This window comes from Lepus europaeus, chromosome 14 (genome assembly GCF_033115175.1).
Source record: "Lepus europaeus isolate LE1 chromosome 14, mLepTim1.pri, whole genome shotgun sequence".
In the NCBI taxonomy this organism is placed as follows: Eukaryota; Metazoa; Chordata; class Mammalia; order Lagomorpha; family Leporidae; genus Lepus; species Lepus europaeus.
This window is the reverse complement of record NC_084840.1, coordinates 53,510,411-53,532,626: the sequence shown is the minus strand read 5'-3', so window position 1 is coordinate 53,532,626 and position 22,216 is coordinate 53,510,411. Positions and strand designations below refer to the sequence as shown.

The 22,216-nt window shown below is 46.0% G+C and overlaps 2 pseudogenes; one reads left to right on the top strand and one right to left on the bottom strand.

Moving 5' to 3' along the window:
• Positions 1-1,479: 1,479 nt before the first annotated feature.
• LOC133773790 (signal peptidase complex catalytic subunit SEC11C-like) lies at positions 1,480-1,957 on the bottom strand (annotated as a pseudogene).
• Positions 1,958-15,164: 13,207 nt separating this feature from the next.
• Positions 15,165-15,717, top strand: LOC133773431 (translocon-associated protein subunit beta-like; annotated as a pseudogene).
• Positions 15,718-22,216: the final 6,499 nt, after the last annotated feature.

The following is a 22,216-nucleotide window of genomic DNA, read 5'->3' as shown; positions in this document are numbered from 1 at the left end:
TACTTGCTGTTGGGCCTCTGCAACCAGGGGAGAAGTCCGATGGTCCTGAGTGGCCATGCTGTGAGGAAGCCAAGCCGCGTGGGAGCCTCTGGTCGGCAGTCCTGGGTTTTCGGTCAGTTGAGCCTGGATGCCAGACACCTGAGTGAACAAGCATTCAAATGATTCCAAACCCATATGTCGAGTCACTCCTACCTAGCCTTTGGCCCTCTTCTCTTGAGCCCCAGACACTGTAGGGCAGACAGAAATCATCTTTCTGTGCCCTGTCCAAGTTCCTGACTCACAGAATTCATATGCATAATCAAATGGCTGTGTTAAGCCATAAGTTTTAGGGGAATTTGTTATATAGCAATAGAAACTGGAACAGACAACCTGTAAATAGTGGGAAAAAATGGCGGATTAAGGAGTTAGAGAGTCAGAGAGGCGGGTTTACGGTTGAGGTCAGATATTTGGAAAGGCTATCAGAAAACTTTGAAGGGCTGACATTTAGGCAGAAAACTGAATGATATAAGAATTTGGACATGAAAACATCGGAGGTGAACATGTTCTGGGCGTAGGGAGTGCATGTGCAAGACGCCTGTGTGTCTATAGCTGAGAGAGTGATGTGGAGAGACAAGATCAGAGACACATGAAGGTTTTGTTGGCCATGGTAAGAGTTTTTTTTGTCTGTTTTGTTATTTTTTAGATTTCTTTATTTATTTTAAGAAATTATAGAGCGAGAAGGAGAGAGAGAGAGGGAGGTATTTTCTATCCACTGGCTCACTACCCAAGTGGCTACAATGACTGGGCCTGAGCCAGGCCAAAGCCAGGAGCCAGGAGCTTCATCCAGGTCTCCTATGTGGGTGACAGGGCCCAAACACTTGGGTCATCCTCTGCTACTTTTCCCAGGCCATTAGCAGGGAGCTGGATTGGAAGTGGAGCATCTGGGGCATGAACTGGTACCCATATGTGATAATGGAGTCATAAGCAGCAGCTTAACTCACTACACCACAATGCTGGCCATAGTAAGGGTTTTATTATAAGCCAATGAGAACTTCTGAATTGGGTTATGATGGCCGCATTTGGTCTCTCACTGGTATTGTCCTGTCTCATGACTCACAGTTTCTGTATGTTGATCATTTCTAAATACAGACATGCATTGCTTAACAATGGGGGAATGTTCTGAAAAAATGCTGCATTAGGTGATTTTGTCGTTAGGTCAGTAAGGAGTACTTAAGCAAAGTTGGGCTATGATGTCATTAGGTGATGTAATCTTATGGGACCACTGTAGTATATGTAGTCTGTCTTGACCAAGATATTGTTATGTGGTACATGACTATGTATATTTCTTTTTTTTTTTTTTAACTGATGAATCATTTATTTGGACAAGACAAAAGCATCTCCACACTGTTTCCTTTTATATAGGGACATTTCAAATACATTAGGTTTTTCTCTTTTTCAACACAGTTCATTTCAATCTGGGCCCAGGAACCATGTCTCATTTTAGGATTCATGTTTTAGTAACACATTCTCACCCAAAAAGCCAAAAGAGCATATTTGAGTTTTGGATAGTCATTCATTATTATGGTGACCATAATAATACAGCAACGTTCCTCTTGCTCTTCCCACCACATCCTTCTTTTTGAGCCAGTACTGGTCTTCTTTGTGTAATCCTCTATTATCAACTTCATTATTATCTCCTCTAGTTAGAAATTTGATGTCTCCATTATCTTTTTCATGAACTTTGATTACTCTGTGAGCTATTGGAATGTCTTGTCCTTCAACTTTAAAAACAACTATTTCAGCAGCTCTGATTAAGTCTTCTTGGAAATTTGTGAGGAACAGGAAGTCTCCCCTGTGAAAGGCTGGCTCCATGCTGCCACCCAGCACCACCACGATGGGGGCTCTCGCTTTTGGTGAGGACGATCAAGCCTTTCCAGATCATGAGCATGGAAGACACGACCATGGCAAAGTTTAAAACCTGGTATTAGAGCTGGCGCTTGTTCATCTTCCTCAGGTCCCCGAAGATGTCCAAGCTGGAAGCCGGGAGATGTGCTGCCATGCAGCCCACGCAGACTATGGCGGGGGTCTCTGGGGGCCGAGGTGGCCTGCCCGCCTCTATATGTATTTGTAATCCAGACCTTTGCTCTGAACACTGGGTTCTTTATATAGCTGCCTACTCAGCTCTCCACATGAATTATTAATCAACATTTAGAACATAGTATATACAAACTATTAGCTTATTTCCTGCTCCCTAACCTTCTCCTCCCACAGTTTACCCAACACTATCAAACAACAACTCCATCCCAGTGGGTCAGGCCACTGTATTTTACAACTCATGTTAGACCAGGAAATTCTGTTGGATGTGCCTCTTATCAGTTCTCCATGCTCCCATCTTCACCCTCTTTCCATATATTCTCCCAGCACAAAGTGTGGCTATTGAAAAGCCCAACAGTGATCTTACTTTCTCTGTCTTGCACATAGCTTTTTTTTTTTTTTTTTGCCTGATGTCCAAGAGATTTTGTATTTTTTTAAAATCTAGAAAATTTATCAGAATATATCTTGGTATGTTGATTTTAACTTTCTATATGTATTTTCACATTTTTCTAAATTAATTTCAGAAGTTTTCTTGAATTATAGTTGTGTTCTTTGCTTTTCTCTTTTTGGGGACACCTATTATAAAATGTTGGATCATCTTTGCTTATCTTCCATATTCAGCACTTAATCACAAACCACTGTTAATTCTTCCTTCACTTCTTTCTTTCTTTTTTTTTTTTAATTTTTGACAGGCATAGTGGACAGTGAGAGAGAGACAGAGAGAAAGGTCTTCCTTTGCCATTGGTTCACCCTCCAATGGCTGCCGCAGCTGGCGCGCTGTGGCCAGTGCACCGCGCTGATCCAAAGGCAGGAGCCAGGTACTTATCCTGGTTTCCCATGGGGTGCAGGGCCCAAGGACTTGGGCCATCCTCCACTGCACTCCCGGGCCACAGCATAGAGCTGGCCTGGAAGAGGGGCAACTGGGACAGAATCTGGTGCCTCGACCGGGACTAGAACCCGGTGTGCTGGCACCGCTAGGTGGAGGATTAGCCTGTTGAGCCACGGCGCCGGCCATCCTTCACTTCTTTCAATATAACTTTTTCCCTTTCTACTTTCTTTTTCCCTTAAGGCATTATCTGGACTTATACCTCTTGTATTCTTTTAACTTAATCTTCATTTGTTTTTATTCTCAGTCTCCCTGCATTTTATCACTTTATTTCTGAATTCTAGCTCTAATTTATGCTGTTCATCTAGCTTTTTTAAAAACAGATTATAGATTTTATTTGTTTTATGTATGTTTGTCTTTCTGGCATGTTTAATGGTGTGTAGAAATGTGATTTTTCAACCATTGTCTTTTTTTTCCTAAAAATATGAATTGGATAATTTTTTCTATGAAATTGATTTCTCTCCACTTGCCTTTGATACCTTCAGTGCTATAGGTTCCCTTTTCTACTGTTTTCATGAACATTCAAGAATACTGACTCCATTCAAGAATACTGTAATTTATTTTCTAAGGTCTCTAGGTTCTGATCCCTTTACCCTCTTTTATCTTTTTAATTAAATAATTAATTTGTTTCAGAGAAAGAGAGAACTCCCATCTGTTGGTTCACTTCCCAAATGCCTGCAAATGCCAGTCCTGGACCAGGCTGAAGCTAGGAGCTGGGAACCAATCTAGGTCTCCCACTGGGTGGCAGAAATCCAATTACTTGAGCTATTACCATTGCCTTCCAGGATTTACATTAGTGGGAAGCTGGAATTGGGAGCCAGTAATGGGTGTTGGACCTAAGCAATCTGATGTGTGGTACAAGTGTCCTAACTGGAGTCAACCACCAGACTACATGTCCAATCCCCTAACCTTCTCTTAGATGGACCTTTTGTTTGTCTTTTTTTTTTTTTAAATCTCTTTTGACTCATGTGCTGCTCAGTGTGGATTCTATCCCTTGCAGTTTATTCCCATGTGAGACTTTGTCCTGGAGAGAATTTTGATTAGTTGGTTTTTAGAATTTATGGGACTGTCTCAGACAGCACAATGCCCTTACAACCTTTGCTGCAGACTCCTAAAACTCCACTAGTTGAAATGCAGAATGCTTTCATTTTCAGCTGTTGTTCTCAAATCAACTCTCTCAGCTTTCCATTGAGCCTTGCTGGGTGTGTTGGGATTCTGAGATTTGGCATAAGGCCCCATTCCTCCCTTCACTCCCTCTAGGTCAAATGTTAGTACCACTCAGGTCTTGTGTTTGTTGGTGGTTTGTTCCCACCCATTTATGTTTTGGACGTCATGAAGATATCTTGTCAGTTATTTTTGTAATCCATAGCTAGTATCCATGACTTTTTGGTTTTGCTCTTTTCTAGTACTTACGCTTTCTATTTGTCACGTTAACATTTGGAAATATTTTTTAAAATTACGCTATAGGAACCATCCCAGAATATTCTGTCTATTTTCAAGACATTATCTGGAGTGGCAGTAGTAAAATGTACATCAGATCATGTAAAAAGACTTTAATGATTTTCCAGAGCACTAGAGCAAAAGTCTTAAGTTCTTACATTGGCTTCAAAAGTACTGTGTGATCTGGCTTTCTCTACCTCCCTCTGAACTCATTCTACACTACTTTCCCCCTTGCTTACTGGGTTATAGCCACACTGGCCTCCTTACTATTTTCTGACAGAGGAGTTCTGCTGTGCTTTCTGTTGCTATTCTCACTGGTCTTTAGTTAAGTGCTACCTTCTCATTGAAACCTTCCCTGGCTATCCTATACAGAATCAATCCTTTCCCACCACTACCTCTTCCCCATCCCTATCTTTCTTGCTTCCTTTTTCACCTTAGCATCTATCACAAAATATTTGCTTAGCAATTTTTAAAATGTCAACCAGAATGTGAACTCCACAGTTGCAGATGTTTTTTGGTCATAATTAAATTTTTGTTGAATGAATGCATGAGTGAATGTATTTCAATTATAGTTCCAGTTTTATTGTGCAGATAGCAATGTGTGGGGACACAGAGATGGAAGGGAAGAATGATTAGGAGGCTTAATGCCACAATCCAGGTGAAAGACAATGAAGGAATTGGAGGCAACTAGTAGAGTTGGTGATCTCTGTTAAAGGCAGGCTAGTCAGACTTGCTAATTACCAACCTGAGTTGGTAGATGATGCTTAGTTGTTTGCTTGATGAACTATTATAACATGAGAGCATGAAAATGACTTCATGACAGGCTGCTCACAACTTCTTCTCCCCACAAATTCTCATTAGGGTTCATCAAATAATCTACCAAGTATAGTATGGGTAGGGGAATTCCAAGAATGCCCAAGGGAGAAGGTATTTCAGAGGTGGGGGTAGGGAAATCATTTTAGTGAGAATTTGCCGCATACTAAATCAGTCCAAGAATTAGTGACTTAAGACAACAAGGATTTAGTATTTTTCTTGATTCTATGATTGGTCTGGGAAGTCCTTCTGGTTTTGCCTGTTCTCACTCTTCATGGCTGGATTTAGCTGGAGGCCTGCTGGAGCTAGAATGTCTGGAATGGCCTCTGAGCTGTGTCTGCAGCTGGTGCTGGTGGTCAAGTTGGGAGACCTCACTTCTCCTCCAGATGGCCTCTCTTCTTCTGTAGTCCACACAAGCTTTCTTACATGGTGGCCCCAGGACAATATTCCAGGAGGGCACAAGTGGAAGCCTCAAGGGCTAGCCTTAGAAGTGATACTGTTATTTCTGCTGAATTTTATTGGTCAAAGCAAGTCATAGGCTAGCCCAGATTCAAAGGGAGTAGGGACATAGGCTTCAACTCTTGATGGGAGTCACACGTCATTTTTAAGGGATATGTTTGTTGACAGGGCAGGGATTTGTAGCCATATTTTACAATCTCCCACATCAGGAAACCAACATTTACTGAGTGTTTACTATGCTTCAAGAGCTGTGTAGGTACTGCACATACATGATTCTACTTGATCCTTATAGGCATTCTAGGGGGAAGGCCACTAAAGAAATTGTGTCCTGGGGACAGTCTATAGCCTGTTCAGGGACCTGGGAGCAGCAAAGTCAAGGTTGGCATTCAAGTTCAGGTTTGTCTGACTCTAAAAACCTGTTTTTGTTTTGTTTTTTCCTCATCCTATTTAATGCAAAAACTGGTTGTGCATCTGTGATGAATAGAAGAGGGATTCAATTAGCTTGGCCAAGCAGTTTTTTCTTCTACCCTGCCCTTCTCTCCTTTGCAGATTTAATGAATTCCTTACCATTTTTGGGATCTTTTTTTTTTTTTTTGGCTTACATCCTTAATAGTTAACGTTACTGAGTACAAGGATAGTTGAACAAATTCATAGAAAAATGGAAATAGAAATAACATGTATTTTCCGTGAACTTTTAGATGACCTTTCACAGTTACTGCTCATGATTCAGTTTTGCTTACAGCAGGTCCTTCCTCTGGACTCTGGACAGTGTTTCCTGTTGGCCAAGCTGATCTAGGTTGCTAGTTTGGTCAATGGTTCATCTTTCTCCCCAGCTAACCCTTCTGTCCCAGGTGTTGTCAGGCGATTTTTTTTTTTTTTTAGCTGCAGATTCCTGCCTCAGTAGAGGCAGCTCTGAGCCAGTAACAGAAGCGAGGAGTCCTGCAGAGTCCTTTTCAGTACGACTTTTCTTCATCTTCCCAGAGTGGCCACCAACAGGGTGTCACAGAGAGCACCAGGGCTGCAGCCCAGCAGCAGAGTCCCCCATGGGCTGCAGGACGGGGTGTACTTGTGTATGGATTGTCCCCTTGGCCTCCATTGTTTTTGTTCAAATGTTCCCAGCTTTCCCGAACGCAGGTGCATTTCATGTTGACCCACTCTGCCATTTTGCCTGGTCTGTGGCCCGGCTCTGCCCCAGGCAGAAGTTGCCAACTGGTGAAGCACTTGTCCAGCAGCCAAGTTTTCATAATCTACTGACCACTGACCTTGCCATGGCCTATGGTAGGCCTCAAAACACTATCACACTATCATAGTCCTGTGAGAACCTTGCAGTGTGCTGTGTAGGGAGCAGCAAGTGGTCAGTGTGCGTTTCAGAAACAAGCCCACCTGTTTGACCTGGTCCTTCAGCTCAGGTCTGTCCGGCTCTTTGTCTTGCTCTCCTGCCCTTGGACAGAGCTGCCTCTTGCAAGCCAAGAGGTGAGAGGATATGGGTGTGACGGAGGAGTCAGGGAACCCAGGAAGAGCAGATGGCCCCTGGCCCTGTCCATTCTCTGCCAGTCACTACCTGGAAACCAGCAACGATGATGTAACCACAGGCATCATTCAGTGACGGCTGCCTTCCTTGTGTGGGTGGGACCGCGATGCCGGCTGCGCTGGGGAATCCCATTGGTGACAACACAGCATCGTTTTGAGCTGATGTGGCAGCAGATGCCCCAGGCCCACTCCAAATCTGACAGCATCTCTGTGAAGCGTGTGTGCAGGGGACAGCAGATGTCGGCGCCCTCTGCACAGCCCCTCCACGGAGCTGCTGTGTGGTGGATTCACTGATGACTCATTTATTATCTGCTTTCAACATTCTGAGTCAAAATGCACCACTTTCATTAAAAATAACATTCACTGGGGACTAACGGCTTTCTTTTTTCTGTTTTTCACTGTGCAGTGTGGTTTCTGGATGGGAAGCTGCCAGATAGCAGGTGAGGTGTTTGAGGGACTGGAACGTAACCATGCCTGCTTGTATAGGGCCCGATGGCTCAGCCATGGGTTGAATAAATAGTACCAAATGCCTTCTCTACATCACGCAGTCTTGTGGACTGTGAGTGAGTGGTGGTCGGCATGAGCATGTGAGGGGGTGCACACACAGGTGTCTGCCCTAGTCCACACACAGAGCTGGGGGGGACATGACCCAAGAGTATCAGGATCACTGGGAGGCTTCTTAAAAATGTGCATTCCTGGGCTTCACCCCAAATCTCTGAGGGGTGACACATCGCTCAGGAGTTTTTTAGGCACTGTAGAGTTGAGAGCCTTGCCTTTGGGTGAGAGAGAATGGGAACTCCCTTATGCAGACTCTCTCGCTGCTGGAGGAGTGAGAGAGGCAAGCAGGCTGCCAGACCAAGAGAGAGGTGGATGGAGGAGGTGAGGGAGGAAAAGGCAGAAGGGCGGGGGTGGGGGAACCCCAGGGGTGAAGTGGGCCTTCATGGTCCCCGTGGGGACTGCACTGAAACCCCCTGCTATGTGTGAGGAACCCGAAGTCTTTCTGGTGTGGGGAGCAAAACTTGGAGATCCCCTATTTCCTTGGTTTAAAAAAAATGAAACATAGGCAAGTGTTTTCGTGGGTAATCTGGGGTGTAGAAAGCCCTCGCAGGGGACATGCTTTTATATTTTGTGCTCTACAGCAATCTTATTGAGAAAGTCATGTTTAAAAAGTGTGGTTGTAGGCCGACGCCACAGCTCAATAGGCTAATCCTCTGCCTGTGGCGCTGGCACCCCGGGTTCTAGTCCCGGTTGGGGTGCCGGATTCTGAACCGGTTGCTCCTCTTCCAGTCCAGTTCTCTGCTGTGGCCCGGGAGGGCAGTGGAGGATGGCCCAAGTGCTTGGGCCCTGCACCTGCAAGGGAGACCAGGAGAAGCACCTGGCTCCTGGCTTCGGATCAGCACAGTGCGCCGGCTGCAGCGCACCAGCCTCAGCAGCCATTGGAGGGTGAACCAACGGTAAATGAAGACCTTTCTCTCTCTTTCTCTCTCTCACTGTCCACTCTGCCTGTCAAAAAAAAAAAAAAAAAAAAAAAAAAAAAAGTGTGGTTGTAGGGAAGAGGGTACAGGGATGATTGTTTAATGGGTACAGAGTTTCAGTTTCACAAAATGCAAGCGTCATGGGGATGGGTGGCGGTGATGGCCACACAGCAATGTGACGGTGTTTCAGACCATTGGACGGTACCCTTCCGAAGGGTGGAGATGGTGACTTTGCTGTGTGTATTTTACCACAACCAAAGAAGACATGGTTGAGTCTGCTTGCATGAAAGTCACGACCTGCCCCTACACTGATGGTCTCAGCCGTCCTTGGAAACCACCATTGATTTCAGCCATTTGTGACTTGATTCTCCCATTTTGGTCATTTTTTTCCCTAAAGTTCTGTTTCATGAAGACTTTTCCCTTTAAGGCCAGGTGGAAGTTTGACTTGAGGCATCTGAGTCACCTTCCCTATCACCGCTGTTCTGACGGGCCTTCTTTGTCAGGGCTCCCCGAGCCCAGGTCCTACAGTGGGAAAGATGAGTGAGGCTAGGGAAGGAGGCTTGGCGTGGTGGTGGGTGGACATTTCATCACAGATGGCCTCATCCTCGTGGAAGGTTGTTGTCACTCAGCATCTGTGGCCTGGCCTGGCAGAGCTGCCCGAGCCTTCCTGGGCCCCCAGCACTCAGTTGGAGTCATGGTTCTCACTGCCTGCCCCTATTCCTTGCAGTCTCCATTTCCCAGATGCCCTGAGCCCTGCCCCTGGCTTCTTGGAGCCTGCTCTGGTCTGAGTCTCACACTCACTCTTCCCCGGCGTCCCTCCTCCATCGTGGTTCCCCACCCAGCTGCTTCCATAAGCTTCCAGACCCTTCCATCTGCTTCACAACTGAGTGCCCTCCCAGCACTGGCCCATACAGCTGCTTTCTTGCCAGGTTTTCTGCCCTCCCTATGGAGGGGAATTGATTGTTGAAATGGAAACCCGGTAGCTCAGAAGTGTACTTTATCTGTCATTTCCGTTCCTCACTTACCTCTTCTCATTAGTCAGTGGCATCTGACCACCGATTAAGGGAACATCTCAATGCCTGGGGCTTTGTGTCTTAGGATTCTAGTGGCAGTGCCTGGCCTGTTACCTGACATGTGGCCCATGATCAGGAACAAACTTATCTCAGCTGTATTAATTATTGGGGTCTTTGCTGTTGGCTTTGGAGTTGGTTTGGGGAAGGGTTTTGTGGAGAAAAGAGAGGCACTGTTTAATGTTAGCTAAGGGAGCAGCATCTGGAGCCAGAGTGCTTGCGATGAAATCCAGGCTGCATCATTATGGCTGTGTGACCTTGGGAAGGTGACTTAGCCTCCTAGTGCCTTGGTTTCTCCCATCCATAACATGGGAAAGACAAGGGTGTGCTCTGACAGCTTTCTGGGCGCGATAATGTCGGTGAAGCACTAAGAGCAGTGGCGCTGGGCACAGTCAGGGCTCCCTGTGTGGATCTGGATCTGTTCAGTTTGTTTCCTTCACTTTGATAGAGCAACAAACAGATCCACAGAGGGTGAGAAAGTGACAGTTTGGTCTCCCACTTAGTCTAGGCCTCTCCAGCCACTCCTCTTTGAGGGACCACCAATGCTAGCTGATATAGAACATGACCCTCCCAGGCTCCCTCCCATCCATTTGTGTGGGGTCTCAAGATTTAGAGGGGTCTCTACCTGGTGGCCCTGTTTTGGGTCAGTATCTCTAAATGTATCTAAAATTCACCTCCATACCCTCCCGTTAGCCACTTCGCCCCACTCTTTTTCCTCTCAGCATTCCCAAGTTCTGTGAGTTGCCCTGGCCCTACACCAGGATGCCAAACACTACACCTCCCTCCCCCTATCCCAGGGCTGCTCTCTGTGCTTCCTAGCAGCTCGGGAATCCTCACTGCCTGCAGTCTAGAGCAGGCCACCGTTCTTTCTTCTCTGGAAGACCGGAGCAGTCTCCTAACTGGTTGTTGTAGCCTGAATGCTGGCCACACACATATAAAGGAACCTGTGGATATTACCTTATATGGGAAGATCTTTGCATATGTGATTAAGTTAAGGAATTAAATTTTTGGGAATTGTGGTATAATACCCATAATCAAACATCAGCTTAACCATTTTTAAATGTATCATTCTAGGACATTAAGTACATTCTTAGCTTGCACAACCATCATCACCATCCACACCAAGAACTGTTCATCTTGTGAAAATGAAACTCTGTACCTAGTAAAGATTAACTCCCATTTCAGCTTCTCCCCAGTCTGGCAACTGCTATTCTGCTTTCTTCTCTCTGGATTTGACTACTCTAAGTGCCTCATACAAATGGAATCACATGTACTTGTCCTTTTGTGATTAGCTGACTCCACTTTGCACAGTGTCCTCAAGGTTCATCCGTGTTGTAGCATGTGTCAGAGCTTCCTCCCCCTCCTCCTCCTTCTTTTTGAAAGGTTTATTTATTTATTTGAAAGTCAGAGTTAGAGAGAGAGATGGAGAGAGAGAAATCTCCCATCTACTGGTTCATTCTCCAGATGTTCACAATGGCCAGAGCTGAGCCAGGCTGAAGCCAGGAGCCAGGAGCTTCATCTGGGTCTCCCACATGGGTACAGGGGCCCACGTACTTGGTCCATCTTCCACTGTTTTACCAGGTGCATTAGCAGGGAGCTAGATTGGAAATGGAACAGCTGAGACTTGAACCAGTACCCATATGGGATGCTGGCTCTGCAGCTAGTGGCTTTACCTGCTGAGCCACACAGTATTGTTCCCAGAACTTCCTTCTTTTTAAAGGCTGAATGTATGAGACCACATTGATGTATGTATGATGATCTCATTGATGTATGAGACCACATTTATACATTTATTTATCAATGTGAGATTTTTATATCTTTTTAGTAAAGATGTAGTTTATTTATTGAGAGATATAATGAGGAAGAGAGATTGAAAGAGATCTTCCATCTGCTGGTTTACTCCCCAGATGACTGCAATGGCCAGGACTGGGCCAGGCTGAAACCAGGGAAACCAGGAAACATCTGGATCTCCCCCATGGGTGCAGGGGCCCAGGCACTTGGGCTATCTTGCTGCTGCTTTCCCAGATGCATTAGCAGGAAGCTGAATTGGAGTAGAGCAGCAGCTGGGACTTGAACCAGCACTCTGATATAGGATGCTGTGTTAAAAGTTAACCCCCTGTGCCACAACACTGGCTCCTGTTTCCATCTTTTGGTTATTGTGAATAATGCTGCTATGAGCACAAATATGCAAATATCCATTTGAGACTCTGCTTTCAATTCTTTTGGGTATACTTGTGGGATTGCTGGATCATATGATAACTTTCTTAATTTTTTGAGGACCTGCCATACTTTTTTCCATAGTGGCTGTGCCATCTTGCATTGTCACCAACAGTACATAGGGTTTTAGCAAAGGATTTAAAGAGGAGGAGATTATTCCGGATTATCCAGGTGGGTCCTAAACACCATCACAAGTATTCTTATGCAAAAAAGGCAGAGGAAGATTAGACATACCATGCAAGTGACATGAAGACAGTGGTAGAGACTGGGATTTTACAGCCACGAGCCAATGTATGCTGACAGCCACCAGAAGCTGGAAGCAAGCAAAGAGCAGGCTATGCCTTAGAGCTTCTGGAAGGAGTATAGCCTTGCTAACACCTTGAGTTTAGTTCAGGAATGCTGATTTTGAACTTCTGTTCCCTAGAACTGTGAAAGAACCCATATTGATTATTTTAAGCTCCCAAGCTGGTGATAATTTGTTACAGCAGACACAGGGAAATAATGCATAGATCTCTCTACAATAAATTTCACCCTCCTCCAATTCAGTGTGCAGTACCAGTGTTCATTCAAAAATGCAGATTGGATCATGGGACACTTTGGTTTGAGTATTTTCAAGTTTCCTGCTGCCCTTGGCATGGTGGCCAACTGTTCCTAAACAGGTGCCCATATGGAATGCCAGCATTGCAGGCAGTGGCCTTACCTGCTATGCCACAATGCTGGCTCCTAAATAGCTCTTTGTATCTATGGGGAAGCATGTGATACCATGCTGAATGCCAGAGGTTGGCAGCACAGTTGGAAGAGGTTCAAGATACTTTTGGAGCTGAATAAGCCCCCTGAGCCTTGCTTATCACTGGCACCCATCTTAGAGATGTGCCCTAGAGATGTTGCATAGATGTTACCAGTCCGTCTTGCCTTTGCCTTGAATGTCAGCTTAGTAGATTGTCATTTATCTTCTCTCCCTCAGATCTCTCAAGCAACCCACTACACACACACACACACACACAGTTGATTCATTCATATTTTTTTCTACACACTAAAAGAAAATTAATTGTAAAACACACATAACATTAGCCTTGTCATTGTCACCATGTCTAAGTGTACAGCTCAATAGTGTTAAATATATTCACACTATTGTGCTTCCATCACCACCATCCACCTCCAGAACTCCTTTCATCATGCAAAACTGAAACTCTGTACTCATTAAACACCAACTCCCCATTCTCCCCCCACCTCCGCCCCAGCCTCCTGCAGCCACTATTCTACTTTCTGTCTGTATGAATTTGATTCCTTTAACTACCTCATACAGTATTTGCCATTTTGTGACTAACTTATTTCCCTTAGTATAACAACCTGAAGATTCATCCGTGTTGTAGCATGTGTCAGAATTTCCCTCCTTTCTAATGTTGAAGCATACCACCGATGTATCGGTGACATTTTGTTTATCCATTCCTCTGTCGATGAACACTTGTGTTGCTTCTACATTTTGGCTACTGTGGATAATGTTGCCACAAACATATGTGTGCAAGTATCTCTTTGGACCCTGCTTTGAATACTTTTGGGTATGGACTTGATGGATCATGTAATCATTCTATTCTTGCCTTTCTGGGGAAATCACTGAACTATTTTCCATAATCACTACTCCATTTTACCTTCTTACCAACGTACATGAAAGTTCCAATTTATCCGCAGCTCTCACTCCCAACATTTTGATGGGTTTTGTAGCCTTTTACTAAAATCTCTTGGTTGAGGTGGGAGGAAGGGGGTTACATTCCATACCGTACCAAACCACAAATGTGTCTCTTTTTCCCTGGGGGCCTGCTCTTTGTTGCAGATGACTTCTCTTCCTTATTCTCTTCCTCGTCAAGGAGCTGCTTGATAGCCTTAGCATTCCTTTCAGAATTTTCAAAAGTACTCTTTGGTTAGGTCTTTGCCCACGTGGTCAACATTAAAAACATTTAGCAGTGTCCCTCTCAAACAACAGTTCTGCCCTCCAGAGGCCACGTATGTATTACTTGTCTGTTTATGTATTTGTGTACATTTTATACTCATTACATAGGAGAGTAAATTGAAAGGGGTGCCATGAACCATAAGGCAATAACAACGTGGCACCAACTGAACCGAAAGTACACAAACAGGTGAAAATCACATAGGTCTGTTGAACACCAGCTGGGATCGTGAGCTATAATGGAAAGTAGTCACCTGGTTCTTTGCATGACTTGGTTCACAGAAGCACAATATAGGTTGCATACACCTGGAAGAAAAATAATTTGCATCAAGGCAGGCTCATGGGATTATTGGGGAAGGCAGGATTCCTAAGGATAACTTAAATGGAATTCTAAGAAGGCTCAATGGAAGATGCAAAGAAGGTAGTAGGGTTTATTGTTTGAATAAATACACAACTGCTTGGGTTGTGCTTGTGGGTACTTGTTCTTTTCTGCTCCATGGCTAGTCCTTCCATCTAGTGGACCCATGGACTGGTTTTTGTTTTTGTTTCTTTAAACCAATGGAACATAAAAGAAAGTGATAATTTGTGATGCTACAACAGAATGTCACAGGCTAGGTAATTTATGACGAATGGACCTATAATTGCTTACAGTTCTGGAGGCTAGGTAGTCTAATATCAAGGCACTGAGAGGATTGGTGATTGTGATTCCAGAATGGTGCCTTGAATGTTGTGTCCCTCACTGGGATGGAATGCTTTGTTTGCTTTTAAAATATTTTATTTATTTATTTATTTGAGAGCTAGAGTTACAGAGAGAGGGGGAGACAGAGAGAAGGGTCTTCCATCTGCTGGTTTACTCCCCAAATAGCTGCAACAGCCAGAGTTGGGCTGATTTGAAGCCAGGAGCCAAGAGCTTCTTCTGGGGCCTAAGAACTTGGGCCATCTTCTACTGTTTTACCAGGTCATAGCAGAGAGCTAGATTGGAAGTGGAGCAGGCAGGACATGAACCAGCACCCAAATGGGATGCCAGCGCCACAGGTGGAGGCTTAGCCCCACTAAGCCATAGCGCTGACCCCGGAATGCTGTTTTCACACCATGGATGGCAAAAGGGAAAAGAGAGAACAGGAATCCAAACTTGCCCTTTTCTAATGGCATGAATACCATTCTTGAAGGCAGAGCTCTCATGGCCCATCTCTTCATACTGTTACAATGTCAATTACATTTCAGTGTGGCTGTGGGAGGCATTTGGGGTAGGCATGATGAGGCTGCTGGCATTTGTGGTGTTGTCTCTATTTGCTGTCACTCAAACAGAGTAGGGAGCCAGGCCCTGGGTCTCCAAATTGCTGCTGAACAGATAAGTGGTGGGGTGTGAGACCTGACCTTACAGTACATCTACAATCTTGGCTCAAGTGCTGCATTAGATATGGAATTGCTGGATGATTCCTTCCCTCCGGAAGACTGGCATTGCCTATAGAATGCTCAGTGTCGAATGGGACCCAGTTGGCCCTGCTAGCAATGTCTCCCATACCATGGTCCTGTGCCCTCTCAAGGCTGGTTATTTCAACTGCAGCTCAGCGATGACCTGGCCCAGGCTGAGGGGCCTGTTGTGATTGGTTCTACCAGTGCACCTGAACAGGAAGGAATGCTGGCTCAGTGGAAGTTTGTTAGGAGATTCTCCCCCGCCCCCTTTCTGGACCAGGCAGCCTTCGGGGTCATGACCCTTCCCTTCATCAGCATCCCCCTGATACTGCAGTAGTCCAGTCCAACAAGAGGAAATATGACACCACCACAACCCCCATGGCCATTTTCTAAGAAATCAACTTGCTTCTAGACTCCAAAGGGTATCTCAAATGCAATCTCTTCTCCCTTAGCCCTTAGCCACCTTCTCCTGTATCCTGCCCTGCTCTCAACCAGAGTGAAGGGCCAGGCCTCGGAGGAGGGCATCCTTGTTTCTGTTGTGAAGCCATACAAAGAAGAATGCCTTTGGCTAAAGCCTGCAACCTAGGGGGTCCTCTGGGACCCTCCCCAGATGCTGTTGGTATATTGCTGGCAATGAGTCTCAGGGGTCCAGGAAGGGCACCTCAGAGGCTGCTTGATACCACCCGGTGGAGGAGGAAATGGAACCTGTGGGGCTCTGGGAGGCTACGCAGTCCCTGTTCTGGGTTAGGCAAGCGCTTACCAAATGGGTTTTCCAATAAAAACAAATGCCACACAAAAAACTTCCGTATGAGTTTTGGAGGGGCAAACATTCACACCATAGTGGTGATATTGCCACCTTCATACTGAAACGGTCCCTTGATTAGGGTCATTCCAGTGACCCTAATCACTACTCAGGAAAACCAATGGTCAGATGCAGTGGTTAGGACCTGTAGTCCCAGCCACTTGGAAGACTGAAGCAGGAGGATCACTTGTGCTCAGAAATTCTGGGCTGTACTGCGTTATGCCGATCTGGTATCTGCACTAAGTTTGGCATCAATGTGATGACTTCCCCAGAGTGGGTGACCACAGGTTAGCTATGGAGGGGTGAACTGGCCAGGCTGGAAATGAAGCAGGTCAAAACTCCTGTGCTGATTGGAAAGAAGCCATGGTCTTCAGCTCTATACTGCCTTCTCTTGGCAATCAAATCGTATCCACTATTAAAGAATAAGCAGTTACCCTTTATTTCGTCATTGCAATATTCAGCAAGATAGCCCTGTGGGCAATCTCAAATTGCCAGGACAATGGTGCCATTCCTGTGTCTTTGGCCCCTGAGACCACCCTTCTCCTTCATAGGGACCACTAAGATATTGACTTACACTAGCAGATGGAAGGAACGCCAACTCTCGGCAGGTCTTGAGAAGTACAGGTGTTATATTCTCAGTCTTGTGACTCTGTTTACATTTCATCACCTACCGCCTTCACTGACAACTGACTCAGCTGTAGGTGGGGAACCTGGGCTTCACATAGTGGGGTTGGTTGTGGACATCTCCCCCTCCCACCTTCTGCACTTGCTTGTCTCTCTGCCTCATAGTCTCCATCAGTCAGAGGAGACCTGCTTTATTGAAGGCTGCTATCCTTATAGCATCTGTTATCAAAACCCAAATAAAATTTCTCAGATCTTGCCTCAGGTTAAAAAAAAGATTCTAATAATATTTCAAGGTCAGGGCCAATAGCATAAAAGCATTGTATTCAGTAGTATGGACATGCTACACAGAATGTACATGCTTTATTCTGACTTTCAAATCTAACAACTTGGGTTGAGTTGTGAATAGGTGAAGCTGTATTTCATGAATTCAGGCTTTTGAAAGGTATTTAATGGGTAGAAACATTGAGGATTGTCCCTTTGGCATGCGAAGTACAGATTAACTAATACTGCTGGGGGTAGGGTACCAGGGTGTATGTGTTTTAAGCACTGGACTAGGAGAATATTTCAACTCATGTGAGAAGACATCTTTCCCCTGTATCTTCAGAGGTCTCTGAGTAGGTTTGGCCTCATAACACCCTTTCATGAATCTTGGGCCCTTGTCAAATTGTGCAGGTCTGTTTCTAGCCCTTGGTGACCTCTTTTTGCTCTCTCTGCAGAAACTGGCTGACCTTACTCTCTATTTTCTTTTAATTAAGCTCCAATCAAAAGTTGCTGGTGAAGTTATAAAACTGATACATGTAGGAGTCCTAAAAAAAATTCAAGTGGACAAAATAAGAATTTTTCTTCTTCTTTTTTCTCTCCCTTTAAATGACATTTGGTAAGACTGGTTAATTTGTCATGAAATGATCAGAATCCTCTTTTAATCTTCCCACGAAAACCTGTGTACTTTGGGATTCAAAGTCACATGAATCTTTGCCTGGCAGAAATGTAAATGTTTTGAGAAGGCTGCGTCTTTTCCAGTTTGAGCCACAGCAGAGACGGAGGGACCTGCGGATGAAGGATGGGTGGTGCGAGCTGATGTTCTGGGCAATTTCTAGCTCTGACAAGACACAGATCGCTCCTTTCCTCCCCCAACACATCTCCTATGGCCTTCAGCAGACCCCAGGCTCATGGGGTCCCTGGAGAAAATGCCCTCTTCTCCCTGATTCTGGCCCATTATGACTCGGGAGGCCCCTGATTTAAATCCAAACAATGGCTTTTGCCTTTGCTATTCCTTTGCTGCTTTCTGGGGGTGGAGTCCGGAGTATGAGAAGGTGATGTCAGGCTCCTTTGTGAATTTTTCGCTTCTGCATGTCTGACCTGAACAGACAGGTGTAAGTACCCCCAGAACAGGGCCGTTAGATCCCCTGCACCCATTAGATCCCTGAGACTAAGAAGGAGGCAGGGAATGGGGAGAATGGAGCTTAATTTAGACAGTGTCAGATGGCTGGCTATGATTGGAATCCGGCCAACCCTCTGTTAGCCAAAATGGAGGCAGGAACAGGCCTTCCTGTCTTTCCCATTCTTTTTATCCTATCCAGCTGGTCTCCTGTTGCAGGGGGGAAGCTCCATCTTTGGCTGGAGGTGTTCACAGCTGTGTAGACACACAGGGGGAGAGAAGTGGAGTTGCTGAATGGAACACCAGCCTCCAGTCAGGAGACCACGTTGGGGCCTCAGTTCCGCTGCTGATCAGCTCTATGGCTGTTGACAAACTTTCTCATCTTGAAAGGGTGACTGTGACACAGCACTATCCCCATCATAGAGGTCTGATGAGGCTCCAATGAAAATAGTGATGTACATGGAAGACCACTGGGCAGGTGTTTAGGTTGGATCTCAGTGATTTTGATCTGGTGGCCATCGATAAGTGTGAGTAGGACCAGACATCGTCTGTGAACATGAAAATCCAGATTATCATAGATTTTTAGTATATGAGAGCTGGGTGGGAACTTGAAAATTATTTACTCCTACTGTGCCACTTGGCAGATAAGAAAACCAAGTCTTAAAGAAGCCAAGTCACAGGGCCAGTGCTGTGGCGTATTAGGCTAAGGCTCTGCCTGCAGCGCCAGCATCCCATAGGGGCACCAGTTCATATCCTGGCTGCTCCTCTTCTGATCCAGCTCTCTGCTATGGCCTGGGAAAGCAGTAGAAGATGGCCCAAGTGCTTGGGCCCCTGCACCTGTTGTGGGAGACCCTGAAGAAGCTCCTGGCTCTTGGTTTTGGATTGGCCCAGCTCCATCTGTTGTGGTCATTTGGGGAGCGAACCAGTAGATGGAAGACCTTGCTGTCTCTCCCTCTTTCTGTCTGTAACTTTACCTCTCAGATAAATACATAAAATTAAAGAAGCAGCAGCAGCAGCAGCATTGTCAATTAAAGAGTTGTCCAGGGCTATCTGAATAGTCCTGAAGGGGCCCTGGAAGATTTTAGTCCCCAGTGTGCCCACATATCATGGACTTTAACCATTCCTGGGGAAGGAGCGTCTTGCTGTGCCCTTTGAAGGTAGAACAGACGATATGAAAGGCAGATAGCAGAGACCAAAGTGTGAGCCCTACATGAGGAGCAAAGGCCCAAGGAAGTAGAGAAGGGCAGGATCCAGAGGTGCTACCTTCCTAGTCATCGTGCAAAGTTCCTTGACCTTGTGAGCAGAGGTGAGCCTCAGTCAACTCTCCCAAGCCCCAGAGCAGCCTGAGGATCAAAGGTGCCTGTCAGCGGTGACCCTTTGGGTGGGCGGTGGCTGTGAGGAAGCTGTGACTCACAGCGACAGCCTGCTGGAGGGCTCTTTCTCCCTGGCAGATTGCTCTGGTGGGGAATTATAGGTGTGGAGGAGACCCACCTTAAACACTATGACTTTATGGAGTGTGAATAAAGGCTGATGTATGATGCCTAGTAACAAAATAAGGGGACGCTCCAGCTCTTGACCTCACTTGGTGAGGCCTTGACTTGTTCACTGGGGCCAGGGCTGCTGATGTTGCCCATGATGGAGGAGGCAGAACAGGGGAGATGAGAGCAAAGGAGACATGCAGGCACCAGCCCGGCTGCACAGGCGCGTTTTTTCTCTGAAGATCTGGATATGTGTGGGCCCCCCACGCTCTGCTGCTTTGAGACAACTGACACCTGCAGCTCCAATCACACAGGGACAACTGGGCAGGGACAGCTGTGTCCTTGCTACCCCCTGGAATGCTGGAAACGCTGGCCTCAGGGTGGAAGATCATCTCTCACTTGTCATATCCTTCCTCCCATCCCACATGTACACAAACCCGCCAGGTCTGGAGCCTCTCTGGAAAGACGTCTCAAGGCATCTGTGCTCTGCACTGTTTCCTGTGACGTTGCTGACATTGCCGCCTGTTAGAACCACTGTATTCGTCACAGCAGAATGTGGGCTCGAGGGAGACAATCGCTCCCTTTGTTTCTCTAGTTTGCTGGACATTGTGTGGACTCTGATTGGAAAGACTGAGAAACAGGCCCCGGGTGTGGACCAGGGCTCCAGGACTGGGCCCAGGAGGGGAGAAGGAGGGAGAGGCAGTGCTCCGGTTTCCTGGGCCTCGGCATCTGTTTGAGTCCCACGGGAAGGCTGATGGTCGCTCAGGTATTCTCTCACCAAGCAGAGACCCAGGAAGCTGCAGGAGTTTCCGCACTGCGTCCCAAAGCCCAGGGAAGGGCTGTGTTCTTTCTGGAAGTGGCCTGTGTCCAGGGCCACAAGAACTCAGAATCTGCTGTAGAGATGTTTCCTGAAGGACGGGACTGGCCATGGCTCACGTCAGAGGGGAGACCTTGCGGCTCTGAATCCGAGTCCGTGTGGGGAGCTGAGTCAGAGGGAACGCCGTGGCTCACCCTGGAGTGGGGCCAGGACACGAGGGCTGGACTTCTCTAAAAATAAGCCATTCATGTTTGCACATTGTGCTCTGACTCCTCAGAGACCTGGTGCTTCCTGCCGTGCCACGTCCTGTGGTGCCCTGTGGGTGAAGGCCAGGGGCTGACTCAGGAGCGAGGACTCTCTGGGCTCTTTCTCCGCCAGGCTGGGGGCAGTGGGAGGGGATGTTGGGCCACGAGGCTCCCTACGGCAGCCCTGACCACAAGGAATGCAGGGGCACAAGTGGAGGAGGAGCTGGAAGCAGTTGCTGCCAGGCAGGAGGGCCCCCCTCCCCAGGACGTCAGCCAGGTCCGCTTCCCTGGTGGGGCTGCCTCTCCTGGCCCTTTGTTGTCCCTAGAAGCCAAGCTGTCTCCCTGGCACCGTCCCTCCTGGTGAGATATTCTTCGCCATATACAGGGCAAGGGGGTGGGGGGAAGTAAGCACTGCTTTTCCAGTATTTAAAAAAAATTAAAGCATAGAAAAATACAGAGACATTTTCTAAAAATTCTCTATTTTCCTTCTGGAACTTTCTGGAGAAAACACACATGTTTTTCTACAGAAGTATGCACATTTTAGTTGAGCATGTTTTCCTTTTACAAGAACAGGATGAAGTCACCATTTTTCTATTGATGCTCTCTCTCTCTCTCTTTTTTTTTTTTAAAGAAACCAAATTCCTATTATTTATTTATTTTCATTTTAATTAAAAGCCAGAGGTGCAGAAAGACACAGAGACAGACAGAGATAGATCTTCCATCTGCTGATTCGCTGACCAAATGTCCACAAATGTCAAGGCTGGTCCAGGCCAAAGTCAGAAGCCAGAAACTTCTTCTGGGTCTTCCACATGGGTGGCGGGGACCCAAGTGTTTGAGCCATCACTTACTTGTTGCCTCCTGGGGTACACATTAGCAGGAAACTGGAATCCAAAGTGAGCCAGGACTCGAATCTAGGCATTCTGATATGGGATGTGGGCACCCCAATCAGTGTCTTAGCTACTGCACCAAATGGCTGCCCAATATTCTTACTTAGCAATGCATCACGGACAACTTCGCAAAACTATGGTTACAGACTCACACGACCATTTTAACAGCTGCATTTAGAGGAACTGAATGCAGGGATCAACAAACTTTTTCTGTAAGTGGCCAGCTCAGAAATATTTTTGGATTTATGGGCCAGATGCTGTGTTTTCCAAGTGTTCAACTCGGCTGTTATAGCTCCAAAGTGGTCAAAGAAAAATATGTACATGAACAGGTGCAGTTATATGCCAATAAAACTTTATTTACAAAAATAGGTGCTGGATTGATTTTCATCGACAAGCCATAGTTTGTCACCCCCTGATTTAGCCTGTCGCCTACTGATGAACATTTAGGATGTTTCTTTTTTTGCCGTTACCCTTATATATGTGTGTATTTATGTGTATGTTGAGATTTACCCACAAGGGATTGAAATATATGTGTGTTTATATATCTATCTATATCCTTACCTGATGGCAACCTATCATAAACTATTGGGTATGTTTTTGTGAGATTTCTAAGGAAGGTGGATTCTGACTTTTCTCTCATGAGCTTTATCAGCTTTCATTT